Source organism: Myotis nattereri, assembly GCF_964212035.1.
Source record: "Myotis nattereri genome assembly, chromosome: 5".
Classification (NCBI taxonomy): Eukaryota; Metazoa; Chordata; class Mammalia; order Chiroptera; family Vespertilionidae; genus Myotis; species Myotis nattereri.
In genome coordinates, this window is record NC_138080.1 from 51,030,632 (window position 1) to 51,046,387 (window position 15,756).

General features: G+C 40.8%; 1 protein-coding gene across 1 annotated transcript in view; it reads left to right on the forward strand.

Moving 5' to 3' along the window:
* Positions 1 to 15,756, forward strand: part of CPE (carboxypeptidase E) — a 97,649-nt gene that overhangs the window by 55,413 nt on the left and 26,480 nt on the right. The window lies entirely within an intron of this gene.

Consider the following 15,756-nt stretch of genomic DNA (forward strand, 5'->3'; position numbering starts at 1 on the left):
CATTTCCAGGCATCTTTATTCAGGGTCTGGATCTTGTATGAATCAACTCTATTCTGCCAGCCTCCCTGCACCCGAGTTTCTTGGTTTCTAAGGGACTGGGGATGGGAGGAGAATTAAACTGAAACACTTATGGTCAATTCTTGTTAAATAAGAACTCGGCCAGTCTGCACTATTGTGGCTATTGAGGTCATTGGGTCTAATAGAAGACATATAAACATACAAATTCAAGACAATACCATATTTACGATGATGTCATCATGCTTTGGTTATTATGGGAGGAAAGGCATATAGTCCATCTGGGAACAGGGAGTGGGGTATGGAAAGAATTCAGGCAAGGTTTTCTGGAGGAGCTAACATCTGAGCTGAATCTTGAAGTATGAGGAAGGTTTCTGGATGAAGACGGGGGAAAGGTAGGTGTCCAGGCAGAAGGGACATAATGTCAACACAGGGAAATGTGATAGAGCATGGGTGGTGGGGTGAGCTGCAAATGATTGGACATTACTGGAGGGTGAAGTCTGAGTGAGGGAGAGGCTGGAGGTGTGGAGACTAGATGTTGGGAATCAACACTATAGAAAATAACGTTGTCTCGACAGCCAAGTGAGTAAGGCTCGGAACGCTCGGTACAGACCCGTGTGTGTGTGTGGTGGGGGGGGGGGGGGGGGAGGGGGTTTGTGATGAGGAGGGTATCCCAGAACAACGTCTCTCCCTGAGCCAAAGCCATGGGCCCGGAGCTGGCAGAAATGGTTAAGGAGTTGAAGACGCTGTACGGCGGACAGTCGCCTGTGCCAGCCGCGCGATTTAACGTGGATGGCAATCACTGCCTGATGGGCAGCGGCGACCAGACCCTGAAGCTCTGGATGCCTGCTGCGGACGTACATTGGCCACAGCTAGGAGGTGCTGGGTCCCTTGCACTCCTGATTTGGTTGTTTATCTGGTGAATAGTGACATTGGTTTTAATATCTCAAATAGCATAAACAAACTTAGAACACATCGAGACAACTTGGAGAGGAGGTGGCTGGTATATATCCTGAACTCCTAAAGAGGCCTGGCCAGCAGCACGTGGTGGACCGTAGCTGTCCTGTGGCATGGGGCATCACAATGTCTCGGCCCCATTTGGCTAAAGAATGATGTCACCATTTGAAAGTCCTGTCGGCACCGCCTCTGGAGCAGACCACTGGTCATTTGGCCAAACCACTGTGGTCTCCTCCATATGCACTCATGCTGTTTTCCAAGTAGCAGTCCAGGAGCAATACCTGTAACTCCCAGGGTGGGCGTTTTCCATGAGACATTGGTTTCAGTTACTTCCAATTACTTATCCCATAATATTTGGGTTTTCTTTATAGGTTTTATAAAGTTTCCTTTGGCTCTGAGTCCACTGAAAACTTTGGGTTTGATTTTCATCCTCATCTGCTGGAGGACATGGGTTATGGTCGAGGACCTATAGGCATTTTGACCAAACCAGAAGGACCACTGTTGCTGCAATTCTATTGCAGCTGACCAGGTCGTGTGTACAGGTGCATTCAAAGTGACTTTGGCTTTTAGTCACGATTGACCATTTCTCCTGCTAAAAAGGCCAGTAAGGAATGCATTCCATATTTTGTATAAAATATAGATTCTTTTTATAAATTCTCATTGAAATAGAATTTCTGGTTTGGCCAGAACCTTAAGTTTTTTTTTCCACACTAAGGGAAGTTTCTTCCTACAGCAAAACAAGGAGTTTTTATTCAGAAATATAACTGCTAGCATGTCCACAGTGCTATTTCCAGATTTCCTTTTTCTGATGTTCCTCAGACTTGTCTTCTTGAGATGTAAATAAACTCAACATACAGGGAATGCATACAAAAGTGCCAAATTCAGTTTCCAGATGGCGAAAAAAAAGTACAATGAGTTAGAGCTGTGGTGTTCAAGATTGTAGCCTCACACAGCTATTCAATTTTAATTAAAATGAAGTATAATTAAAAACCCGGTTCGCAGATGCACTAGCCACATTTGAAGTGCTCTAGTGTTACTCTGCTGAACAGCACAAATACAGAAACTTGCCACCACTGCAGGAAGTTCCCCAGGGCAGTGTTTACGGAGGGTTGGCAGACCTTGTATAAACACTCATTTTTATTTTCTGGTGAAAATGCAGTTGAATCAACTTCTAGGAGAATCGCTTTTATTATTTTGAAGAAAAGCAATGAAACCTAAAAGTGGCACAGCTGTCCCAGAACTCAGAACCCAAGATCTAGGAGACGTTAAGTTTCCTGAAAGTACGGTCTAAGTCTAGTTTGTTTTCCATTATACTCCCTGGGTCTGGCACATAGTAAGCACTCAGTGAACACCTGTGTGAGTGAATAAGTGAAAGAACTCAGCAAAGATCCATTAAAGGACCCTTACTGCAAAAATGCAGGTTTCTCTTGGGATTTGGATCATTTTGAGTGTTCCCTAAAACTTGAGAAGAAGGAGCAAGTGAGAGAGTCTTTGGAAACGTCATATACTTAGAAGCCATAACAAAGAGTAGAGCAAATGGCATTTGCTGAGTAGTTCCTTCTTTTTCTTCTTCTCTCTCCCATCCTTCCTCTCTTTGTTCATCATCATTATCATCATCAAATAGCTAACCTTACTGGGCATTTATTACATGCAAGCCATTATTCTAAGTGCTTTTGATAGATTAGTTTATTTGTCCTCCCGATAAGCATACGAAGTAGGCGTTATTACTATTCCTACATCAGAATTGAAGAAACTGAGGGTCAGAGACTAAATAATTTGCTCAAAGTCTCACTGTTGGTCAATGATGGAGCATAGATAGAAATCTAGCTTGTCCAACTCCAGAACTTGCATTTTTAACCACTAGGAGAGGTACTGCATCTCTTAAGTTGGCAACCTATTTGGATTTGAAACTGATTAGGAAAAGAAATAGCTGCTGACTGAGTTGGAGCATTGGGGGTTGATGAAAGCTTAGTGGGGGAGACAGGGCACAATCATTGCTGCCACTGGCCTCTGCTAGTCTTTGTTGTACCTGCTAACTCCAGTGCTCTCCCGCTACCCCAGCCATAGCCTCTCTTCCTACTCTCATTGCATTTCCCCTTTTTTGTCTGGCCAGGGAAACTTCTGGTGAATAGAGGGATTCAGCTTGGGCTGTGACAGTGTTCAGTGGCACCAGCCACATGAATTACAGGACGACTGTGGCAACTGGAGAACAAAATCCTGTTATTGAAAGTTGGATAACTTTCTCTTAGTCACTTTATTTTAAAAATTGTGGTAAGAATACCTAACACGAGATTGACCTTCTTAACAGAAGTTTAGTGTATGGTATGGTATTGTTATCTATAGATACAGTGTTGCATGGTAGATCTTTAGAACTTATTCATCTTGCATAATTGAAATTTTATACACGTTGATTAGCAACTCATTTTCCCCTATCTCCAGCCTCTGGCAATCACCATTCTATTGTTTGCTTCTTTGTTTGACCAGTCTAGATGCCTCATATAAGTGGAATCATACAGTATTTGTCCTTCTGAGACTGGCTTATTTTATTTAGCATAATGTCCTCAAGGTTCATGCATGTTGTCACATAATGCTGGATTTATCTCTCTCTTTTTAAAAAAATAAGGCTGAGTAATATTCCATTGTGTATATATACCACATTTTCTTTCTCCATTCATCTCGGCTATTGTGAACAGCGCCACAGTGAACATGGGAGTGCAAATGTCTCTTCAAGATTCTTAATTCTGGCTGGAGAACCAAGATGGCGGCATAGGTTAACGCCGGAGTTTGCTGCTTTGAACAACTACTTCAAAAGTGAAACTAAAAGACAGAGGGACATCACCCAGAACCACTGGAACGCTGGCTGAGTGGAAGTCCTACAACTAGGAGTAAAGAGAAACGCACACGGACACTCAGAGGAGGCGCAGTGCTGAAGTCAAATTCTGAGGTGCGGAGTGCGCGCGCGGAGCGGGCTGGCGGCGGAGGGTGCGGTTGGCGTTTTCAATCCGGAGGGAGTCGCAGACTCTGAGCTCCAGATCCGGGCGAGTCTTTAGGGACCCAGACTCAAACGGGAGAAGCGGGACTGCCTGGCTTTGGTCAGAGCGAGTGCAGCTTTCCCTCCGAGCTTTGCAGCGGGTGCTGGGACTCAGAGAGGCAGAGCCCCTGGGGACAGGACTGAGAGCGGCCATAACTGCTCTCTCTGGCCCACCCTGTTGATCCTGTGCGACCAGCCCCGCCCAAGCCCTGCACAGAGGCATTTGCCGGATAGCCTCAGGCAAACGCCAGATTAGCACCTCCCTAGAGGACAGAAGTTCTCTCACTGCTGACACAGCTGATTCTCATAGCCCCTTGGCCTGGAGGGCAAACCCTCCCTGGAATTAGCTACAAGACTGCACACAAAGGCCACTAGGGGGTGCACCAAGGAAGCATAACAAAATGCAGAGACAAAGAAACAGGACAAAATTGTCAATGGAAGATCTAGAGTTCAGAACCACACTTTTAAGGTCTCTCAAGAACTGTTTAGAAGCCGCCGATAAACTTAATGAGATCTACAAGAAAACTAATGAGACCCTCGATGTTATATTGGGGAACCAACTAGAAATTAAGCATACACTGACTGAAATAAAGAATATTATACAGACTCCCGGCAGCAGAACAGAGGAGCGCAAGAATCAAGTCAATGATTTGAAATGCGAGGAAGCAAAAAACACCCAACCGGAAAAGCAAAATGAAAAAAGAATCCAAAAATGCGAGGATAGTGTAAGGAGCCTCTGGGACAGCTTCAAGCGTACCAACATCAGAATTATAGGGGTGCCAGAAGATGAGAGAGAGCAAGATATTGAAAACCTATTTGAAGAAATAATGACAGAAAACTTCCCTCACCTGGTGAAAGAAATGGACTTACAGGTCCAAGAAGCGCGGAGAACCCCAAACAAAAGGAATCCAAAGAGGACCACACCAAGACACATCATAATTAAAATGCCAAGAGCAAAAGACAAAGAGAGAATCTTAAAAACAGCAAGAGAAAGAAACTCAGTTACCTACAAGGGAATACCCATACGACTGTCAGCTGATTTCTCAACAGAAACTTTGCAGGCCAGAAGGGAGTGGCAAGAAATATTCAAAGTGATGAACACCAAGAACCTACAACCAAGATTACTTTATCCAGCAAAGCTATCATTCAGAATTGAAGGTCAGATAAAGAGCTTCACAGATAAGGAAAAGCTAAAGGAGTTCATCACCACCAAACCAGGATTATATGAAATGCTGAAAGGTATCCTTTAAGAAGAGGAAGAGGAAGAAAAAGGTAAAGATACAAATTATGAACAACAAATATGCATCTATCAACAAGTGAATCTAAGAATCAAGTGAATAAATAATCCGATGAACAGAATGAACTGGTGATTATAATAGAATCAGGGACATAGAAAGGGAATGGACTGACTATTCTTGGGGGGGGGAAGGGGTGTGGGAGATGCGGGAAGAGACTGGACAAAAATCGTGCACCTATGGATGAGGACAGTGGGTGGGGAGTGAGGGCGGAGGGTGGGGCGGGAACTGGGAGGAGGGGAGTTAATGGGGGGGAAAAAAGAGGAACAAATGTAATAATCTGAACAATAAAGATTTAATTAAAAAAAAAATAAATAAATAAAAATAAAAAAAAAAAAAAAAAAAAAAAAAAAAAAAAAAGATTCTTAATTCTGTTATTTTGGATAAATACTCAAGAACTGGGATTGCTGGGTCATATGGTAGTTATATTTCTAATTTTTGAGGAACCCAAATACTGTCTTGTATAGTGGCTGTACCATTTTGCATTCCCACCAAGAGTACATAAGTGTTCCAGTTTCTCCACATCTTCACCAACACTTTTTTTTTTTTTAAATTAAAGCTGTCTACATATGCTATAATAAAATACCACAAACTAGGTATTTTGTAAACAATAAACATTTATTTCTTAAGTTCTGGAGGCTGCAAATCAGAAATCACGGTGAATATTTTTTATTTTATTGATGTTATCCTTTCTACTGTTTTTTTTGGTGGTTCTTTGTGTTTTCAAATGCTAATTTTTGCTTATAAGTTTTAAAATTCCTTCCTTCCTTTGGCTGATTTTTGTATATTCTTTGCATTTGAAAATATAAAAGAAATGACAGGAAAGTTAACTGCTTTTAAAAATAGTAGCAATAATCAGATGTAGTAGTGGAAAAAATATTCCTTTCACACAGTTACAGTTTTATATCCAGGAACAGATTTAACAAGAAAGGTGCAGCTCCCATGTGAAGAAAAATGTACAACTTTATCAATAGGAGTTGAGTCAATGGAATTGAATTCATATTCTCCATTAAGAACGTTTTTGACAAGATATCTCAAATCATCCAAATGCAAAATCCTAAATAGTTTTAAAAGAATCATGAAAAAAAATGACAAGGTTCAGTATAAAATTTTATGTTGATGTTTTGGGATTGTAGATATTATTTACTTGGGGTACACATGAAATTAAAGATGATTAGTTAATATTTAGTAACTTTTATTTTTTCATTGAAGCCAGGTGCTTCATATTTTATTTAACAAAACATTTCAATATTCATTTTACTTTTGAATGCTTGTAGAATATTTATTAAGTTAACATTAAAGAATCCCTAAGGGAAGGGACAGGTGAAATACTAATACAAACTAATAAATGTATCATAAGATCAGAAATTTCTAGTTTTTTTGGGGGGGGGGGCAGTGTGTATTTGTTTAATTAACTACCAGATCTTGTATGAGATTTTGTCCATCATTCTAATACCCTCTCCTCTTCATTGAAAAAAAAATTCTCGAAAGAGCTTAGTCCTGAAGAAATAAATAAAAGAGTAGTAGAAGATGGTTTAGATGGAGTGGGAGATAAAATTAAAACAGTTGCAATCAATAAAAATCTTGAAAACACTTTAGTGAGAGAACCATAAACAAAATATGATAGTATGTATCCTATAAGAATCCATGATTACTCATAATTCATTCATAACTACATAAAAAATGTAGAACTGTGCTTAATTATTTAATGTATATTTAAAAATTTAAAGTTGAATTTAAAAATTGAGAGGAGCAATACACTTTCCTATAATCTGAATAGTTCTGAAGCATTATAAGGTATTTCAGTAAGCCCTATAATATTCTACCATCTTCCTGCATCTAATATTGGATTCACTACACATTAGCAAATATTTTTGGTGTTCATGCATTTTAACAGTTGCTGTGATTCTTAGACCTGAGATCACCTAGTGGCCTCCAAAATTATGCTGGCTGTGCCTTTTGGTGGGTGGGCACTGAAGTTGGTTGGAGTGAGCCAACAATAAGAAAAAGCACGCAGGCCCTAGCCGTTTTAGCTCACTGTATAGAGCATCGGCCTGGGGACTGAAGAGTCCTGGGTTCCATTCTGGTCAAGGGCATGTACCTTGGTTGCAGGCACATCCCCAGTAGAGGGTGTGCAGGAGGCAGCTGATCGATGCTTCTCTCTCATCAATGTTTCTAACTCTATCCCTCTCCCTTCCTCTCTGTAAAAAATCAATAAAATATATTAAAAAAGAAAAGAAAAGAAAAAGCACTCAGGTTTTCTAAAGAGTTCTCGTATTATCTACAAGAGAATGCTCTCATTCTCTGCCCACTCGTGGAAGTTCCAAATAGTCTTTTCACATTCAGAGAGTGCTTCACAGGCAAGCAACCTGGTACACCCTGGGAACTTACTGTTAATCCTCTTGACAACTCAACAAAAGAGATTTAGTAGTCCAATTTATAGAAAAGAATACTAAGATTAGGGTAAGGGATACTTGCTCAAGGTTAGATATACTGTGTTAGAACTGAAATTCAAACCCAAGTCTGTTTCACCTAAGTCCATGCTCCCCAAACCCCCAACTTTTTAAAAAACACAGTGCTGTGTTGCTGCCATACTGCTGTGCTTCATTTGCAGTAAGGAAGGACATGTAATAGTCTCCTCTTTGTCTGGAATCAGAAAACAAGCCTGTGTAAGAGATGTATGTAGACATTTATAGTGGCTGTGATTTCCCTCTCTCCTGATTCTACCATCTGTCTAGTTAGTATATGGTTCCTTAAGTTTGTAAAGTCTTCACATAATTTGGTGGGTTTTTTTGCAAATGTGAAGGAAAAGAATTCAGTTTTATTTCAATCAAATTTTCAGAAAGTCTATGACCCATAAATTGTTAAGAACCATCACCCTAGGCAGTCTGTATCCCAATGACTCTAGGCTGTTGGAATTCCACCTGTCTGCTGATGTCATTAACTTCTTCCCACAACTAGACTTTCCCTGCACTTACCACCAAAATCATTCCTTCTCAGTCCTGGAAGGGTATCCAAATCATCTCTAGATCCTTTAAAAATACAGGTGTTCAGGTCCCTTCTCAGACCTTTTGATGTCTGATCTCTGGGAATGGAGCTCAGAAATCTGTATGAATAAGAAGCACAATGATTCTGACATAGAGTTCAAAGCACAATTTTTGTAAATTGGATTGAACAAAACAGGACACTTCATGCATGTCCTGGTGCAGAATAATCCGGAGGGAGACCCGGAGTAGACTCAGTCCTCCCACGGGATTCATCACCAGCTAGGTCCAGCCTCTATTCTGCTAAGGCATGCAGAAAGCCCCACACGCATCTTTTGGTGCTCCACTCTCCTTCAGAAAGATTCTATTGAATTGCCTACTATTCCTAAGACTGGTGTATGTTTAGTGCTGCAAGTTTTTAGTTATGATGTTAAAAAAAAAACAACATCTGTTGGGGTCCAGCCCCAGCAGGTCCAGGGGTTCCCAAAGATGTGGACGGAGTCGGCGAAGAAGGAGTGTCACGGAGACAGCATTCAGTTGATCAGCATAGCGAGGTTCTTTTTTTATTCTCCTGTTACATCTGTATTTATACCATTTGATTTTAATCCTATCCATTCTATTCCAAAGGTTAGGGCATTTTTTATCTCCATTCCAAGGTCACTACTCTATTGTTCTGTTAAACTACAAGGAAGTAACTGAAGGAGATTATCCTAAGTAAAGATTATGTAGCTTAAGCGTGATTGTTGTAGTTAAAGTGATTAACTACCTGCCTGGCACTTAGTTAAGGGGCTTTACTGATTCCCTTCCTTAGTCCTGTTAATCCCTAACTCCAGGGAAAAATCCCTACCTTGGGAAACAACCTTTCCTGGAGAGGTGACCTTGGTTAAAACACATCGCACTAAGAAGGGGAGCAAACATATTAAGAACAGTATGCCATATACCCCAGGTCCCTTGAAACATATGCTATGCAGATGTTTCTTCCCTGCAGTGACTGTGTCAAGCAGCAAGAATGGACTGGCTTCCGGCAAATTCCCCCTTTTTATATTTTTTAAATGATAGCGCGTGTAAATCAGCGGCTACCTCTTGGATTGGGTTGTTTAAGACTTGGAAGACCTGTTTGTGACTTTGCCAACAGGTCAGTCCGAGGCTTAACCCTATATCGGCTCCCCACAAACATCCTGAAGATGTTTTGACAAATCAGTTTGACATTTGAGCTATCTTCTTCCTGAGAGAATAAAAAAGACAGTTCCAAGGAGTTTCTGGAAAATGATTGTTCAACTAAGCTTTCACATGGCTGATTTTGTTCTGGGTAGTCAATGTTTCTACCACTATATCTGCTTGATAGCAAATTGAAGTTTTTCTTTCTCATTAATTCATGTCTGCTGGAAATGCTTGACATTTTCCATCCATGCAGGTTCTGATGATGTCACTGTTACTCATCCTCTCATCTATTCACCTTTGTAACAGGATGAGATGTTCATTCATGGGCATAAAGAGAGATGAATGCTGGAAATGGACTTGTGGTTTTCCATTACTTTTTGTAATCGTGACTCGATTCACTATGATGATCTATCATTTTCTCTTTGTTTCAGAGAACTATCAGAATTGTCAGCTAACACTTACTGAGAACTATGGTTTGTTTGGACTCCTTTGCCTTTCTTTTCCTCCCTCCCTCCCTCTTTATTTTCCACTCATCTTGTGGGTAGAAGAGGAATCTATTTTTATAACCATATCTGCCCCCCCTCCCTTGCTTATTTGGCCTCTGGAGATTTGAATTTCTTTTGGAAACATGCTCAGTATTTTAGGCTGCTAAGATGTGCTGAAACATGAGCCAACTAATGATGTTCTTATTGACAAGTTCTTGAAACTTGCAGGGTTTATTCTGCAAGAATGATTTACAGGCTATATGTTAGAACGTCAAACAAGTGGAAACAATTAGTAGCACTAATGTCTGAACCCCAGGCTTACCACTGAGGGAGGGAGATGATTGATTAAAACACCAATCTGTTCCAAAGATGTTTCCGGCTTGCTTGCCTAGTTGTTTGTGAATCAAATGGGTTCAGTGATGGTGCTGCTTGTCTAGCTATTTGTCTGTTTCTCACAATCATTGGTTGTGTGCATATTTACCATGATATCTTTGCAAAATGGGGTTTTATTTTTAGATACTTTAGATAATTCAGCAATGTGTGTAGTACATTATATGTACTAGGAACATGTATTTTGCAATTGTCATCAGTTCTAAGAATCATGTAATCAGTGAGTTAAGTACATAATTTTCAAATGAGTGAGTGGACTTCTATTTTGGCAATAATTTGATGTTAGAGAAAGAATAGGTTTATCTGAATGTGAATTCATCTCTATTTACATAATGAAAGATGGAAGCATTCTGCTACTATAATCAAGTTCTTTTTCATCCAAATCATGAGGATGTACTAGTACAGCATAGGGAATATAGTTAACAATATCACAACAACTTTGTAAGGTGACTTATCATGCTGATCTCTTTGTAAGGTACGTAAATGTCGAATCGCTATGTTGTACATCTGGGACTAATATATAATACTATATGTCAACTGTAATTTAAAAAAATTCTTTCTTAAAATACCCTTAACCTACTTATTTCTTCTAAATAGTGATGCTATACTTACGTAGAATTTCACATTAGATATTTTCTCTTTGCTGCTTTCTTCCCATATGGAGGTTGTTGAATAATTGACTCTAAGGTTTGAAAGGGAACTTAAACAGTAACGCTACCTAATGGTCAGCCAGTCAGCTGCTTCCAAGACAAGAAAATATTTAAGAGACAGACGGGCTGACTATTGGACGAAATAAAGGAGTAAAAGAAAATTTTCCTTTTTATGGGAAAGGCAGACAGTATTTCTTTTTACTTTTACTCCTTTACTTGACAGTTTTTTCTAGGCTCAGCCTATTGGGCCTGTGGCTTTCTGCTTTAGGGACTCTGGTCACTGTAAAGCTGTTAATTCATACCATTTGGGGGCTTTACTAAGCTACCAGTCAGCTTCAGACTTCACCTACATGCTAAGCCTAAGAGGTGTGGGTTTCTGGGGGTGTAATTTCCTTAAGGGTTATTTGTTGTTGTTGTTTGTTTGTTTTTACTGATTTAGTTGTACATAGTTGGGACAAATTAAGAGTTACAAGTATAGAATTGAAAATCATTTGCCTGCTCTGGTTTGGAATTTATTGAATTACCTCTGACTTCAGTAAAATTTTGGAGCTTATTTTTAAAAACTTGTAAGTTATTCTTATCTTGTTCTAATGAGAATACAAATCCAATCAGGTACATTAATTATTCTGTGATACAGATGAAAAAGATAGGAACTTGGCCCACCCAGGCAGGGCTCGGTATGTGAGTTATCATTTAGCAATGATTTGATTGATTGTGTGCTCTGGGAAGTGACTGAAAACTGGATAGTTACACAAAATTGTGGAAAAATTGATGCAACAGGAAAACTGTACTTTCTGAGTCCACACTATGCACCCTTTGCAAATACTATGATTCCTCAGTTCAGGATCAGGAACTCAGGGTAACTACTGTGTAAAAAGGAAAATGAATTAGATAGTGAGTGAGGAAAGTAAGATGAGTGTAAAAACAACCATCCTTAATCGTACTGACAAATAGTCCTCAATGCCTTTTTCTTCCGTTGCTAGGAGAGAGATGAGCCAGTACGTGCGCATTACCCACTGCATCCGCAAGGAATGACGTACCTGCTCACCCTGGGATTTGCTCTCTGTAGACTTTGTAAACAGGCATGCCTGCTGTCGTCCATTTAACAACCTGTTGTAAACTCTATTTGTATAGCCCCAGGAAAGAAAATTAAGTGTTGATGAAAAGCTGTCACTCCTTTGTTAAGTAAATTGAAGTTAAATGGACAGAGGGAGGCTTATTTCAAGTTCAAAGCCTTCAATTTTATGTCATTTTCTGAAGGCAGTCTCTTCGGAACCCTGTGTGTAGGCTTTACAACAAAAATAGCCTAGGGAGCTGCTTGCCTAGAGAGGTTTTGTGGTTTTTTCGTGACCATGGAGATTAATCTTGTTCCTGGCGAATCAGCCGTTCACAACACTGCTGCCTTCATTCCCAAAGAAGGATTCCCAGCCCTGCCTGAGAATGTCGGATGCATCAACAAGCACCGAGTCCTCTCAGTATTCCGCCTGGGTACGGGCTCCCTGACACTAACTCACGTCCCTTTGAGTTATTCATTTATGCCCTTCCCTGTTCCAGAAAGGTGTTCAGGTACCGGGGCTGCACCTGCATCCCAACGGCGTGCTGTACTGTCTGTCAGGCTGTTGGGAGGATGGGCTTAAAAACAAGACCATACATTTACACTTTGACTCATGAATTTATTTAATTGCTACTTTTTGCGCTCTTACTATGTTTCCAACTCTACGCTGGGCATGGATGATACACTAGGGACCTAAAATAGATACCATCTCTGTACTACTAGACCATACAGTCTTGGGATTGGGAATTAAACATGTAACCACACGGATTAATGTATATTTTCAAACTGAGATACTGAAAATAACAAAGGAAGTGGGGTTAGACTAAACATACTCTGAGAAAAACGTATTTATCCATGATCAGAAGCATGTGAGGTCAAGATGTGTATGTGAGAAGAGCGCATAGGCAAGAGCACATCATGTTATCGAAGGAAGTGTGGCTGAAAGATGGAGAGGGGAGGATGGTGCCTGAGGAAGCAGGGAGGTGGATCAGACATGACCACGTGGGACTGAAACATTTTTTTGGGGGAAAATATATTTTTTATTGGTTTCAGAGAGGAAGGGAGAGGGAGAGCAAGATAGAAACATCCATGATGAGAGAGAATCATTGATCGGCTGCCTCCTGCACGCCTCTTACTGAGGATCGAGCCCGCAACCCAGGCATATGCCCTGACCAGGAATTGACCTCCTGGTTCATAGGTTGACGCTCAACCACTGAGCCACACTGGCTTGGCAGGAGTTAAAAATCTTGTAGAGAATTTTGGGCTTTATGATAAATGCAAATGAGAAGTTAACTGATGGATTTTTAGGCCTTAGAGGGGACCCAATGGGGGTTGTATTTGAAATGATAACTCTCGCTTTGGGAGGGCAAAGGATCAGAAAGGAGCCACAGAGGCCATAGGAATATTCCAGTTTAGACTCTGGAAGCCAGTTGTTTATGATCCAACATTCCTTCATCGCTGCCTTACTCTGGAACACTGTTCTGTGCATGTCTGTGTCCTCCGGACCCTACATTCCTTGAGTTTAGGAATGCTGCTTCATTTGCTTTTGGGTTCCTTGTCGTGTCTCACACCAGAATTTGAACATATACATCCAACAAATGCTATAGCCAATTTGTAGCTCTTCTCCATCCCAGAAAGCCTGTCAGTACGCTTAAAAGAATAGTCCATCTATATTCTAGTGATAGCATTATCTAGTGATCTAACTTATTCCTGAAGACAAAGATAAAAATACCATTGCCTTTTCTTTTGCTACCTCATATGTGCCTTGCGTTTTATTTCCACTTATGAAGTTCTATAAAATGACCGTTACAGTCCTATCTTTATGCCAACCTAAAGCATTGTCATTATTATTTCTATCTCCTCACAAATACAATAGACGCATTGGGGAAGATTTGTTCCTGAGGGCAATTTCCTAGAGAGTCACAGAAGCAAAACCATACTGGAAATTTCCTGAACCAGAAAATCAGGAGTTGCCAACGTAATTGAATAAAGTAGGTTAGGGAGTGGTACCGCCTGTGGCAGAACTGGGAGAGCAGGAGTTAATCCCACAGCGTTTGAATTCAAATGCAGACCACACCGTGATGGCCATACAAAACATTGTGGGGGGCTAAGTGACTATTAAAGATGTTTTTTGTGTATGTTGTTTTGTTTTAATCCAGAGAAGTAATAGAAAGTTGCAGGGTGCCCATCTACTCTTATGGGTTGTGGGCCAAGCTCCTTTGAGTGACCGAAGCTTCAAAGCTGTGTTGGTGAAGTAAGGGAGCAGGGCCAGGATGCCTCCAACTGAGAGTGCAGTTTTCTCAGAGAACTGCCAAGCAGGCTGCAATGTTCCTCTGGCTACCAGGACTGTTCCCTTTCACAATGGACTGCTCCAGTTTCTCCTGCCCCAGTCAGATGAATACGACCCACTCAGGGGAAGGTACAAAGCACGGGAGTTTGACAGAAACGAAGAAGGTTCTTAGGACTTTTGAAATCACACATCTCCTGGGCAAGTCTCAGGGAGGTGGTTATATTAGCGTTTCCCTGAAAGTAGAAAACGAGGGCATATAAATAGCACTGACCCTGCTGCCGCCTGATCCTTAGAAGAAGATGAGCTTAAGCTCAGGCTGAGAGGTCACGCAGGGCATGGCTTTCTGTGGCGAGCAGTCACTTAAATCACACACTCAGGAATCGGATGCAAAGAACATTTAGTAAAAAGGGGAAAGATTTATACGTTCTGGAGAGAAACACTGGAGTGCAAAGAACATTTAGCTAATGTATTTCCAGGATAAAAATAATTCCAACTTTAATATATATATATATATATTTTATTGATTTCAGAGAGGAAGGGAGAGGGGGAGAGAGAGAGAAACATCAGTGAGAGAGAATCATTGATCGGCTGCCTCTGGCATGCCTTACACATGCCCTCAACTCGGGCATGTGCCCTGACCAGGAATCTAACTGTGACCTCCTGGTTCATAGGTCGACACTCAACCACTGAGCCATGCCAGCTGAGCATTTCCAACTTTTTTTTTTAAAACCCAGGTGAGCAGTCCTAGCGGTTTTGTAGGTGGGGCCCTCTTTTCCACTGCTGAGAGTGGATGCAGCAGAAAGGAGCGGAGCCACAGGATTCACTGAGGTTGCTCTGCAATTTTATTTCTCCCCCTAAAAGGCAATGGAGAGCAGCAGAAATGGGCCACTGTTTCTTAGGTTTGAATTCCGGCCTTTCAGCAAAACATCCTCTTTGGGCTGCATTTGTGCAAAAGGATAATCCGATATCTATCTTCCACATTTTGGTGGACTGCCGTCAAGAGAAGACTAGATGATGTGTATCAAAACACCTCACAATGACAGGATAATGTCACACAATAATAATATTAAAATAATTATGGCAAACACGTAGCCCTGTTGTAAGCATTTACACTTACTATTTCACTTAGTTCTTATGGTCACCTCATAAGGTAGAATCTGTCATCTGATCTACACGTGGGTAAACAGAGCCACAGAGCTGAAGTAAGTTGTTCAAGGCCAGCCAGTAAGAATTGGTGCTAGGATTTCAATCACACAGAAGTTTAATCACTCTGGTTAAAAAAATAAAAAAGTGTAGACTTCTAACTAAATGGGAAGATAAGCATTTGAATCCTAGCTTTAGGACTATGATCAGGCCTCTTAAGCCATCAGAACTTCAGTGTGCTCATCTTCAAATAGAGATGGATAATAATATCCACTTTTAGATGTTTGGGGAGGACTAAATA